The sequence below is a fragment of the Atta cephalotes genome (genome assembly GCF_000143395.1).
Source record: "Atta cephalotes unplaced genomic scaffold scaffold00016, whole genome shotgun sequence".
Taxonomy (NCBI): Eukaryota; Metazoa; Arthropoda; class Insecta; order Hymenoptera; family Formicidae; genus Atta; species Atta cephalotes.
Genome location: NW_012130080.1, coordinates 4,043,443 through 4,058,100, shown reverse-complemented (window position 1 = coordinate 4,058,100; position 14,658 = coordinate 4,043,443).

Sequence of the window (14,658 nt, the reverse complement as noted above, 5' to 3'; positions counted from 1 at the left end):
AATAAATCTGAAAAACCTCCATAGCAAATTAAAATATAAAAAAAAGATAAAATAAAACGGAATTAAAAATTAATTACAGTTTCCACTTCCTATATTACGTAAACGTAAGAATGTTCATAAAAAATAAATATATTATACAATAAAAAGTTTTATAAAAATTAATATATATAACTTTAGCAGTCGCGATAAAGAGTGAATTATTCACCTTTTTCTTTCGACTTTTATTTATTTTTATAGTAAAGGGAATTCTTTTAAGAGTCGATCGCGCGGTGCTAAAACAAAAAATTAAGCAGAGACGTTACGGGTAAAATGCGTCACGCGTTTCACACGTGCCATGCAAACGAATATTGAGTGAATACGAGATGCGCGGTTAGCCAAGGAAAAGAGATGCTCCTAATGTGGGAAGCACGTGCTGAGAATATCATGGACAACACGGCATTGACGCCACAAAACATATAAATAATAAAAAAAAGAGGAAATATCTATTTTTAATTTAAAAGTAAATTTAAGCGATGTTACAAGCTTATAAACGTTACTGTCTTCCACAAAAAGTATTATATGCAAAAAGTCTCGAATTATCACCACAAAAACATTTAAGACGTTTAATTAATTACATTGAATAATATTATGAAATAAATATTTTCGAAAAAAAAAGATGATTTTATGATCGTACATATTTATTTATTATGCAGTATTAGCATTGTAAAAATAGCTTTATCGACTTGTACTTTTCTCTCTGAAAAAGGTAATGCATAGAAAATATTGCCGCTTTGTAAAGAAATACCCCCTTTGAATCTCGTAGCCGCTTTTGTAAGGAGCACCGAAGAAAGGTTAAACAAAGATACCGTTCAAAGTAAAGTATCGAGAGATTGGCTGGAAATAACTAGATCTGACCTATATTCTGAAATATGCATTGACAAAAAAAAAAAGACGACTACGCGAAACGGAAACATTGCACGAGGGGAATATACGCGACAATTCAAATGCGAGGCATATATATCTCTCGCAAAAACTGCATGTCGGCATTTCTATACGGAAGCAATACAGAGAGTCGTATGAAAATTGATCAAACGTGGTGCATCACCAACACAAAAGCTAACTTTTCGAACATGCTATATTGGAGAACAATTGACACTTGACCCATAAATCAATTTTTCAGTCAATAACGGCGCCGGCACGTTAGAACCATGTCATCTATCCACAATATATCAGTATTCATAGTCGTGTACCACCTAATATTAACGTGCTCATTGCTGTAACCACGCATAAACCACGTAATGTTAAATTTAATTTTTTAAATATAACATCGGCGTTAGAATCAAACTAAAAAAATTAATCTTTTAATCCGCAAAATGTTTTCATTTAAATATTAAAAATCGACTTAATATTTTCCCTTACACATATTTCACATGCTATAACACAATATATAGAAGGAAAACAAAATTATGTAAACATCTGGGAAATATAATCACTTATTTTATTAATAACAAGTTAGCCTATCATTTATCTTTAACCCGGAAATATTCTTCTTCATGAATTTTTAAATAATTTCATCGAAATTTCATCGAAAACTTGTAATAAAAAAACATCATATTAATTTAAATCTTCATTTTTAAAAACATTGTCAATCAACGAGCTAATTCCATTTAATATTTGTTTGATTTTTATTTATTTTTTTCAGAAAATTGTGATTAAATCTATATTCATATCCTCAAACAAACCGGAAAACAATCAATAATATACAATATATGTTATTAACAGTGATTTTAATTGGGCTATAAAACCAAAATTGTTTACATAAAAAAATCAGGTCACTATTCATGTGTTAATATAGATCTTATTTTTATTGGAATAATGTCATACATGTTTGAACAGTAACAACTGCTGCAGTGAATTGTTACACCATTGTTATACTATTTTTCTAACAAAACTCTTAATTGTGTAAAAAATACTGGGAAAAGAACTCATCTTATTCTTGTTTCTCATTTTATTCTTCAAAACTGACCTCTTATTAATAATAAAATAGTATATTTCCCAAATGTTTATTATTTTGTCTATCTCTTTATATCTTAAAACATTTTTGCAGATTTAGCGAATTCGCGTTTTTACACACAATATATAAAATGTAAAAATTTACTTCATCTTATGCAAATACGCATCGAAAAATGATAGTTTAATTTCACAGCAAAATTAATACAGTTATCAGAATCTATTTATCTGTGCGATAATATATTGATTTCAAGTTGATTTACCACAAGAAAAATTTCAATTGGGTTGGATTACATCGGTCACAAATCGCGAGGACAAGTCAAATGATCAATTGATCGATTTCTCAGCGTGTCACCTGATTTGCGGTTAGGTAAAAACCTGTCCTGCGCAAAAAGCAAAACATTGCTACCCGGCTATGCTATTATATGACAACGTGACGCAACAAGGCGTTGTAAGAGAGCACTGTTTCAACACGCACCACGACAATGTATGTAAGAAAAACACGTGCTCGATTCTGTTGCCCTACGACAAGATAGAAAGGCACCGAGGAAGCAGCGAAGTATATATATATGTACTCACTCCCTGCTCCAAATTATTTTGCGGTGTAAGGTGTAACACACACGCAAGATTTATTGCAGTCGACGCGAACGACTGGGCGCGCAACTATATAGTATATAGTATTTTGTCACACGACGAGAATTATTTTACTCGCCCGAGGGGAAAAGATTAAAAGGTGAAAGAAAAAGGGAAATTATACGTCAGCGCTTTTTTTGCATGTTTTTAATCAAAAAATATGCTAAATCGTTTTCCGTGCGGCGGATGCGGTGTAAATCTAAGTCGCTTGGAAAAACGTGATGTTGAAGGCGAAACTAGAGAAACAAGCCGGGACGGAAGTGTTTACAATTGTCGTTTCACAAAACGCAATATTCTGCTAGCGCGTGACCCTGATTTACCTTCCCCGAGATCGCGAAGAAATTCTCGGTTCACGAGAAATCGAGTCCTTGCGTGCGGTGTCGATTTGCCGCGCAACATTGCGTTTTCCAAACGATCGATCGTTTTACGAGACTAGATGTAGTATACATATAGAGACATAGAGACAATCGATATCGCATTCGTTTCCTCGGTTTTCAGGGCGGAACCACACGAAATTTCGATTTCGAATAGACAACTTCCAAGTATAAAGAATTGATCCAAACATCGTTTAGACAACTTCTGATTGATCTATCATATTAAGATGCTTAAGATAGAATGAAAGAAATGCATAAAATACACTAAAAAAACGAATATTTGTTTGAACATTTTTACAAAATGTAAATATATACTTATTTGGTACAAAAATTATTAATTTGATTTAATTTTGTTTTCAGTAAATATTTATTTAATGTGAGTTTGTTTACTTAGTATTATCCAAAGAAATACATATTAAGGTTTAGAAATACGTATTAAATTTTTTTTCATTGTAGAATAAGGTTTGCTTTTTTATTTTAACTTGTGGTTTTCAAAGGTCATTTAATTTAATGATAATGCAAAAATTGTGTTTCTCTAGCTACGTTTAATCACTAATTAAGCTGATGGTTTTGTAGTATCTTTTGAAGTCACTCACTACAAAATTATCAGCTTAGTGATCAAACATAGCTAAAAACACAATTCTTACATCATCAGCTTAAGTCTACAAATTGAAAACTGAGCCAAAAATCTAATGCTCACAATGCTAGAAATCACAAATCACTCCGACATCTTCGGATAGAGAAAGAATTAACAAATCACATTTGATTCTATTCGATCACATGACTAATGCAATTGGTCAATTCTTTCTCCGTCCAAAATCTCGGACTGATTTCTAGCATCGTGGATAAAAAGCTTTGAAAGTATAGATATTTGTCTCATTCTATCTTAAGCATTTCATCCAGCATATATTCTAGAAATTTCAGAACGCTGTCCAATTCCTAAAGCGACATTTACAATGAAATTTTAAAGCATAAAACTTAAAGTTTGAGCCGTGAGAAATTGACCAATCATAGTTGAATATGAAGAGATCGATCATGATTTCTTACAAGTTGAGGCTTAAAGTTTACACGAAAAGAATGATTTTGACGATTTAAAAATTTAGATACACATCTGAAAATAATCTTATTGAATCATCAAAATAGGAATCTTAAGTACAATAAGCAAAATTGCAAAAAGTTTTGAGTCTAACAACTAGTTCGATCGTTCTACATAATTATTTGAATAATCCATATAATAAAATTATTTTTCAAATTTGTATCTAGCTAAATTTTTAGATATTTCAGCAAGCTAGCTTCTTTTCGTTTAAGTTTTTGTGCCTTAAAATCTCATTGTAACGTCGTTTTACTTGATCTTTAAGTTCTCTCGTGAAACCAACGATGGATTCACATCCAAATGTTGTACACACCTACCAAGGACGGAAAGAAAAAGGTTGGCTTCATTGTGAGCGAAATTCAATCTCCTACTGACGACTGTGCGTATAAAGGAAAAGGGAGGGGAGGCCTACCTTTCGAGAGTTTCGAACGAATGCGGGGACCCGGGACTATTCGTCGGCTTCAGTCCGGAAAAGCCGGTATTCCTTTTCGTTTTAGAGCGTCTACCTGCGCTGGAGCATATACGAAATGCGTTTACAAAAATAACGCGCGAGCGCAGCCGAAGTCCGAACAAAAGCCTCTCACTCCATACGTGCTTGTTTCACGTTACCCTCGCTCCAACAAAAATTTCAGACGCCTGTAGTTACACGTTATTTTAAATATATCGATAACGGAGATACGTTAAAAATTGCGGAAATTTTTACTGAAGGTATGTTCGGGAGAGAAAGCGAAATAATCCCGTTTATTCGATTTTTCAAACTGCATATTTCTCATTTACATGATCTATCTATATCGATAGATATCTATTGTAGATACATAGGTATTTAGAAAAAAAATATGTTAAATTTCGAAGATTATTGAATAAATGTTTCGTTCTCATTATACGTTCATAAATCTTGTACAGAAAGAACGATTTAGCTGAAGTATTTAAAAATTAGGTAGATGCAGATCTAAAAATAACTTTGTTAAACCATCAAAATAATTAGGAAATTCAAATATAATGAACAATGCTGCAAAAAGTTTTGATATTCTAGTAACTAGTTTAAGCGTCCGATATATAATTATTTTAATAGCCCAACATAATTATTTTTAGATCTGTATCTAACTAAATTTTTAGATTAGCAAAATTGTACTCTCCGTGTAGGAATAAATGCTCGAATAAAAAACGTTAATTTACATTCAGATAAAGCATGATAGTACAGTGCAATATTCCAACGGTACATGTTCTCTCGTTTATTCGATTTTTTAAATATAAACTAAATAGTTAAATGTAAACTAAATATCTAGGATGTATAAACACGCATTTATTTAAAAAATACGTTCAATTTTGAAGATCATTGAATGAATGTCTCATTCTTATTACATGTTCTATTTTTGCTCTAGAAAAATAAATTATTTTATTCGTTCCATTCTATTTCTATTATCATCGACAAACTATTACGTTTCTCTTTAGAATTAAACTCAGATTAATTCTAAATGAAGGACTTGTCTTGAAATAATTTCCCATAGATTTTATTGGAATTTAATTGGAAATTCAAGTCCAATTCATAAAATCTAAGAATATACACTAATTAATATTCAAATAAAGCATGACACTGTAATATTTCCAAAGATACATGTTCTTCACAATTACTCTAATAAAAATTTTATACCAAAATATAAAGATAAATAAGATAACATGTCATCAAATTAGCATCAAAAAACATTCAAGTGTTATATAGTGTTATATAGTGTCATTAACCCCGCGAACTATTTTGGAACGTTGTTTACCAGAATTTTAATTTACCGCATGCTCGTCGAGACGCGACGTGGCTATTTTACTTTCACTCAGCCGATGCGACGCGACGCAATGCGTCGCATAGGACAACAGCGTCTCTCTCGCTGTCGAATAAATCAAAGAGAATCTCTGTGCTCGTTTCACTAAAACGAGCTGTGCGCCATCGACGACAACGAGACGTCTACATCTCTCTCTCTCTCTCTCTCTCTCTATTTATCTATCTCTTTCTCTATTTATCTATCTATCACTTTCTCTCTCCAGTCGCGTCGCGTCGGTCCGAAAACGAGCTTTAGCCCAACTCTCTCGCTCTTTCCCACGCTCTCTCGTCCTTTCCCTTTCTCTTTCTCCCTCTCTTTCTCACTGTCTATCTCTCGCTTTCCCGTTCGTGGGCACAGAGGCAAAGGTAACCTACAACACTATAATCCCGATCACGAAACAAAGATTCACCAGCCGAGAGGACAGTGGACGCCAACGACGCTCAAGGACATTCGCCGTCAGGTTCTCTCACGCGATTTCGTGCGTCTTATCCGTCGTCCGCGTTGGCGCGATGAGGAAGCAGCGAGAGAAGAGTCGAAGAGAAAAAAAGAGAAAAAAAGGAAAAGGACGCGAAGGCAATCCGGCAGGACAGACGCGAATTGGATCGATGAGAGTTGCGCCGTGCCGTCGATTGAAAAAAAGCCACGTGTTAAAATTACAGAAACTCGAGCGCGCTTCTACACGAGGAAGGAAAATAAACAATATTATTAATTGACAATGATGAATCGTTGCGTTAAGGAAAACCTGACGCATGCAACGGATTCGTACGTTCCCGAAAAATCCTAGCGATCTTGAAGCCAACTGATACAACAGTTCCGTTAGTGCTTGCACATTTTGCAAAATTTGAAAATTTTCGCTTTCTCTTTTTGCCCGACTACAATATATGTTTATCTCTTTTCAAATTTTTGGGGATTTCAAGCCACGTGGATGGACCTACGAATAGAAAAGAATTCTCCAAAGAATTCTTCAAGAGTGAATCTTACTACAAAAGAATAGAAATTCTGCCACTCGAAAAGAAAATTTAATGAAATTTTTTTATTCGAAAGAATAAAAATTATCACTCGCAATTTTTTAATAGTTAATAGAATCTTACTTGAAAAGATTGAGATTTTAGTCTTTAAAAAAATTCATTCCAAAGAATTAAAGAAAAAAGAAGCCACTTAGAAATCGGCTATTCCCGCCACTTCCGTCCGGTTGTTTTTCGCGGCGCGGGTAACGCGCCGACGGAGAAGCGTAGTCCGCCGATCCGGCGCCTTCTATCGAACCGACGCCGACGCTTCGACGTCGACGGTCGGAGAGCCTCGTGCAAGCGACGGACGAGGGAACGTGCAGTCGGCACGCAGCCGTTGATTTATTTAAGAGCCGCGGCGCGGCCGTAGCGAGAGAGAGAGACGCCTCCTTCCTCGATCGGGTTATCACTCGCCTCGCATCTAGCATAGTTTTTAACAGTGACGGTAATAAACACTTACAGGGTAGTACATCCCTTGCGGAGGAAGGAAAAACGCCCCAGAGCCCCACAGTTTGAGGCCGTTTTGCTCCACCGTTGTGCAAGAAAACAAATCCGTCGTTCCGCACCACCGCCTCCCCCCCCTTTCACCTCCACCGTATCCTTCTCTCCTCCTCCTCTTCCTTTTGTTCCAACTGGCACTCCTATTTCTCTCTCTCTTTTTATCTCTCCGCAGTTGGATGCACTACGCGTTGCTTGGCAGCAGCACGTCTGTTCGCCGTGCACAGCGCAGCGGCACGTCGTTAAAAACACAAAAACGGAAACCAAGCGACCGGACGTTTACCGTCCACCTTCTTCGGGCTACCGCACTCAACGCGACGACGAAAACACACGCGAGGAACACACGCACGCGCGCGCGCGCACAAGTTCTCGGGGAGCCCACGCACCGAATTATAGCGCACGTTCGAGAAACGACGGTGGCGGCGGCGACGACGACTCAACGACGGCAACGGGAGGGCTTTACGCGTTTACTTGCCGGGAATTGAGCGCGTTTACACCATATGCCGAAACGCTCTCGTTCGGCTCGTGTTCTGTCACCCTCCTCTTGGCACTCGGCTGTTCCAATCCTCCCCTCGATGTCCACTCGGCGATTGCCCCGTTTCTCTCCTTTTGTCTGCCTTGCCGTTGACGATTCTGACTCCACGACCGCCACCGTACGTGGTCCCGCTGTGACTAACAACGATCCCGCTATCAACCGGCGCCATTGACAACTAGCGCCACCAGCCACGCCGCCAACAGCGCCGCCCCGCGGTCGTTCCGCGAACTATGGCGAGAATCGAGCGCTCGATCGGAGCGCATGTGTGAGAATTGAGCGCCGCGGTTAATTAAAGCCATTTTGGCAAACGTTATCCTTACTTATCCTGTATTTACTTAAGCGCAACATTTAGTAACCATTCATCGAAAAAGCATCACGAGTATTGCCTATAATATTGATAAAGACAATTTTTCTATCTAACTACTTCTGATATTTATTACTACACTTTCTTGTTTTCTAATAAAAAATTTATCTGAAACCAGTTTTTGCAGAGATGCCTTTTCCATTTTATAAATAATATAGTATCATGTGGATATTATTATTGCATAGAAAAGGAATATTGATAGAAAAGGAATATAAGATAAAAATTTAGCATGTAAGAGATAATAAAAGAAAATCGAGTGTAAAATATTTTTTGTAGAAAAATAATACACTTTTAATTCATTTATTTATCACACTCTGACAAAAAATTAAATTTATACTGTACTGTAGAGTTAAATGGTTCAAATTTTACAAATTTATAATTTAAAAACATACATTATAATTATATAATCTGTAATGCATTACAATTATAATTAATTCTTATACAATTATATATAATTTATACATTATAAAATATATGTTATATAATTCACATTATACATAAAATTTACATTATATCATTGCAATATTCGAATTTTGAAAAGATGATTTTAAAGAATACATTATAATTGTATAACACATTGAAATTGAATTTAATACATTATACAATTATAGTAAGTAGTTTCCTTAAAATTTTATTAAGCTTCCAAAATTTAAATACCTATAATATAAATTTAATGTACAGTTATACAATTTATTACAATTATTACAATTTATTACAATTGTATTGAAAGTAAAATTACAGAAATTGGATATTCATTTTTCTAATTACTTAAAACATTCCAATTCAGAAATGTAAAAATGTTCTTCTGAAAAGTTGTTAAATTTTAAACATTTTCTATCAACACAACGATATGTTTTAATTCGTAAATATATATTTATGTATGTTTGGTTATGTAATTACAGAAGTATTTTTATATTATTGTATAATTATATAATTTTGATAATTTGCTCAACACTTTTTCTGCACTTTTTCTTAAACTAGAATTACCGCGCAGTTATTACTCCCAATTGTCCATTATTTGAATATTAATTTGTTGTTAAAACAAACGTGTTTAAATTTCTTTTTAACACGTAAACATGCAGAGAATAAATTGGAAACAATCCGAAATAGTCACGAAGATTTCGATTCATTCTAAATTGTTCTCCGAGATGATACTCGGCAGAGAAAGGTGCAAAGATGCTCATCGAGTGGGCGATAATCGGTTCCTCGTTTACTTTCACGACTCTCTAGGAATGTGCTCGAAGCCAAGCAATTACACACGATTCGAAAATCGTTCACTGCTCGTTACTCTTCACTAATCGTCTTCTCGGGCTGTACATCAACGACATGTTCATTATTACTTTAATGCCTTTAATGCCGTTCACATTCTTTTCCTGATCTCTTCCGATAAGCGCGCGACGTGACCTTTTTCATTCATCTAGAAGTTTAATCCACAGTGCTTTCGATCATTTCAACGTGAGAATAAGTTGCGTCGGTTCTATAATCCGTGTTTCATTCGCGCGAGTTATATATACCGCCTTAAAACTTCTCGTATAATCCCCATGGATTATCCATCTAATAGACTCTCAAAATTTTATCAACTCCTAGTGGTTTAAACTTCATTGAATGAAATACTTAATGTTCCTCCAACATCACAAGATCATCAAAGAAGAAGGTCATCAAAAGATAATTAATTACTCACGTCCAACGTGTAATTATACAATAATAATATACATGTATATCTCACATGATGTACTTTTCAGAAAATAATTTTACAGATAAATAATTTATTCAAATTAATTGATTTTATGTATGCTTAAATATTAAGTATTATAACAAAATATTAAATATTATAACAAAAATTTAAATATTTTCAATTTGGTTGTAGAAAAAAGTATTAATTTATAAATAAAATTCACATGAAAAAAAAACAATTTTTCTATACACAGAAAAATACATAAGTAATAATTATTTGTTTCAAATATTTCAAAAGTTCATATATCCGCTAATTATAAATTCACCACAAATATTAAATTTATACAAAATATATTCTGAATCCTAGTAAGTTCATACGTCAATCAGGATTATTAAATCAAATTCAATTTTGCTTATTATATAAAATCACTTCTTCGAATTTTATAATATTTTTCAAAAATAAATTATTTTTAGTACATAATAATAAATTCTTTCTAAAATTTGTATATTTTAATATGATTATCAAGAAAATATTCTTTGTTAAAGATAAACGTTATTTAAAAAAAAAACCAAATTGAGTAATCACTTTTCTTAGTACTAGAATGATATTTTTCTGTGTATCTAAAAATTTAGATGGATCTAAAAATAATTTTGTTGGCCCACTAAAATAATTATACGTAGAACTCTCAAGCATGATAAACAATGCTGCAAAAAGTTCTGACATTCTAGCAACCAATTTGAATGTCGTAATTATTTTGCTGGTTCAACAATATTATGTTCAAATCTGTATCTAACTAAATTTTTAGACATTTCAGCAAATCCTTTCAGTGTATGTTTAAATATATAAGCTATTTTTCTGTTCTTTCTTTTCCGGAGAATTTAAAAAATCATAAACCTCCCTTTATATAATAAATCATGCTAAAAGCCACACTAAAAAGGATACAGGAAAGTTGCATCGTATTTGTTCAAGAACTATTAACTTGAGGTAAGCTTGGTGTACGTGCTTCGAGTTTCCAAGTGATAAGTTATCGATCGCGGTCTGTAATTATGACGCTGGTGCTGGTAAGCCCGGGTTATACCATCATCTAAAGGCGGCAGATTATTATTTCAGTCTGCCTCGTCGCGCGTTCGTCGCGTTCGTCGCGTTCGTCCGGTTCAATAAAGTCAACCGCGCGCTCTGAAGTTCGACTGGTGAAATCGACTGACGAGAGCGGCATGGAAAAGTTCGGTAGAGGAGCTGCCGGAAACGCGGAGACAATGAAATCCCGACAATTTATACCCCTGGAATTTGGCCAGAGACGTCCGTTTCCCGGTCTGCGCACCATCGCAGCGCGGCGCGGAGACGAAGAGACGAAAAATATTAAACGCGCGATACCGCGATGTTTCATAGTCGCTGTAATTACAATTTATAACGTTGGAGATGTACTCGGATTTTTCTCGTTATTGATATACCCCGCGACATATATTCATTATTAACGACATAAATTCCCGCGGATTTCGAGTTCCGCGATACTCATGAATAGACGCGCCGTCGAGTCTGATTTAAGTTTACGGTTCGTTATAGTTTATCGCTATAAATCGATCGTTATATACTCTCTCGTTATTTTACATCATGTTACCCTTTAACAATATTAATCGATAACAAGCGACGTAGTGAAAAGATATAAACAGTAAATATTATGTTACGGACGGCCGTCGTTTCGCCGGGCAGTTACATATGCAAAAAGTCAGAAGTATTTCGCCGCTTATAGATTGCGTCGTGTATGTATATAGCCAACGTTATATATAACGATAATCAACCTGCGAGGCGACCCACAGGGGATGCGACCCCTCTTCGGATCACCATAGAAACCAAGAGATGGGACGAGAGGGTATGCGCAAAAGCTATAGTGCTTATGTTAGAATAACGCGACCGAACGCCCTCCAGATGGAAAAGGGATTCTCGCTCTACTGTCGGTGACGTGATAGCTAGTGGAGATATAAAGATATCCTCATCTATACAGGATATATGCACGCGACGCATTTACTATCGACGAATATATCATAAAATATATTGTAATGTCGAAGGAAATATCAAATGCACGCGGTTCATCGTAATGATGATCGTACGGAATACGTTTTTTTTTCGAGAGAAAAGAAATAAAAATATTAATAGAAATTATAAATATTAAAGAAGAAGAAGAAATTTATAAATATTAAAAGCAAAAATAATGTATATAAACTTAAATCAATTGTTTGATTATTTTATTAAATTTCTATTAATTTTTAAACGGAAAGGACGGTTTTGCTAAAATATTTATTAATTAATTTAACTAATTTAAATACAGATGTGAATATAACTTTGTTGGATCATCAAAATAGTTATGAATGCTCAAAAGACTGGTTACTAAAAAATAAAATGTCAAAACTTTTTGCAACATTGCTCATTATACTTCAATATAATTATTTTGTTGGAACTAAATTTTTAGATATTTAAAAAAAATCATTTTTTCCATATGTATTTATAAGAAATTTTAAAAAATACCATACACAGAAAATTATATATACACGATTTACTTTTCAATCAAAACAACAAATTTTTATTCTATACGGAAAAGACAATTTTGTTGTTGAAGTACATAGAGAAAAAGATTTATTTGGACTCGCTCGCGAGAGTTCTATTTATATTTGTTTCATTGAAACAAATTTAATTTTAAACGAAAAATATTTGTTTAATAAAAAAGATTTATTTATAATGCAAAGAATCACATTCTTAATTTAAATATCCATTTATGCATGGACTATTCCAATGCATTTTGTTTAATTGAAAGAAATCTTTTCTCTATATATCTAAAAATTTAACTAGATATATAATCTGAAAATAATTTTGTTGGGCTATTAAAATAATTATGTATGATGCTTAAATTGGTTATTACCGAGTTATTATCGAGAAAAAAATACATTGAATTTTAATAAACATTTATTTGAATAGTGCCAACTAAATATTTACGTACAATAAATAAATATTTACTCAACAAAAAGAAATTATAAATACATCAAATAAATTTTTTGTATCAAATAAATACATCTTTATATTTAATAAATATTTTATATAGTTGACACCATACAAATGACTAATTAAAACAGTATATTTTTTCCAGTATAGAAAAATTTTTTGCAACATTGCTTATAATTTCTACGTAACTACTTTAGTCCAACAAAATTATTTTCAGATCTGTATCTAACTAAATGTTTAGATACTTCAGCAAAATCATTCTTTCCATTCTATATATATATTCTCTAATTATATCAAAAGACATTAATTTACAAGTATATCAATACAATACAATAATTAGAGAATAAATATAAATACAAGAATTAGAGACAAGATTTATATTTTAAAATTTATTTGATACTTAAACTGCGATTGTCAGTTTCAAACCAGTTCTTCCCTCAATATAATCAATTATATTTTTTGCGACAACTTTTTCTTCGACAACAGACAGCATATAATTGTATAAAACCAAGCGTTGTAAAATTGCAGCCTATCTCATTTTCTCTCCCACGGACTCGGTTGTTACTGCTGCTGCAGTTTCAAGTGCACTCGGGGTGGCCGCGCGCGCATATTTTTAGAACCCTCCACGCGTGGACGTGCGTTGCAGCTGGAGCGCACATGCGCGCATATCTGACAAACGACGACGCCATTCAGAGTCCTGGTATGCCAGTACCCCGCAGCTTACACGATCCTGATACTATAAATGTTTTACGTTCGACCTCGTGGACGCGCTGCGGGGTGAACGGGGAATCCTAAGGGAGAAGGATAGGGGCGAGCGAGGAGAGGAAGCAGAGAGAAAGAGAGAGAGAGAGAGATCGAGGAGGATAAATTTATCGAATCTCTCGGAGAAGAACAAAGTACCGCCGCGCACAGGCATTATATGAATAAGGGGCTGAGGAATCCACGCACGCTCGTTATATCGGGGAAAGAATCGCGGCATTAGAGTCACTGGAGATAATTATCTGCGCGATGATAACAATACGACCGATACGAACAATGTTCCTGACGATTAACATAATGGAAATTCTGGCCGACATCGTCGCGAGCTACGCCGCGCAATGAAATCGCGGATGAATTTAATAATTAAATAATATTGCTGCATCTAGATGATCTAATGAATATTTGATTAATGACCTGGTTAACTTGGAGTTTACGAATGACGTTGGTATATTATTATTGTCACCGAATTATTATTTCTTATTAACTGCTAACGCGATAATTTTACTTCAGTTCGATAAGCATTTCTCATGCATGTGTCATTTCTCATCCCCTCCTGCCTTTGAGTTAAATTATATTTCTATTACTACGTCATACAAAATATGCATGTTTTTCTATAGTAGCTTCACAACTATTAATAATAATTTATATTGATCTTGAAATGAAATTTAAAGCAACTTTGGCAGGAAAAATATGGCATTGGCCAAAATTAATGCGGTAATCTAAAAGTCAAGTGCGGTAAGTTACGTGAAATCACCATGAAAATGAAACGTCTTGAAAAAGAGAAAAAAGACCGATGGTACATTGCGCGCGCGCATAAAAATCGCATGAGCTATTTCTCAGGGAAAAATCCAAGCTATGTTTCTTATATATTCGATTCGACTATAAAATATTTCCCTAAAGAGAGAGAGAGAGAGAGAGAGAGA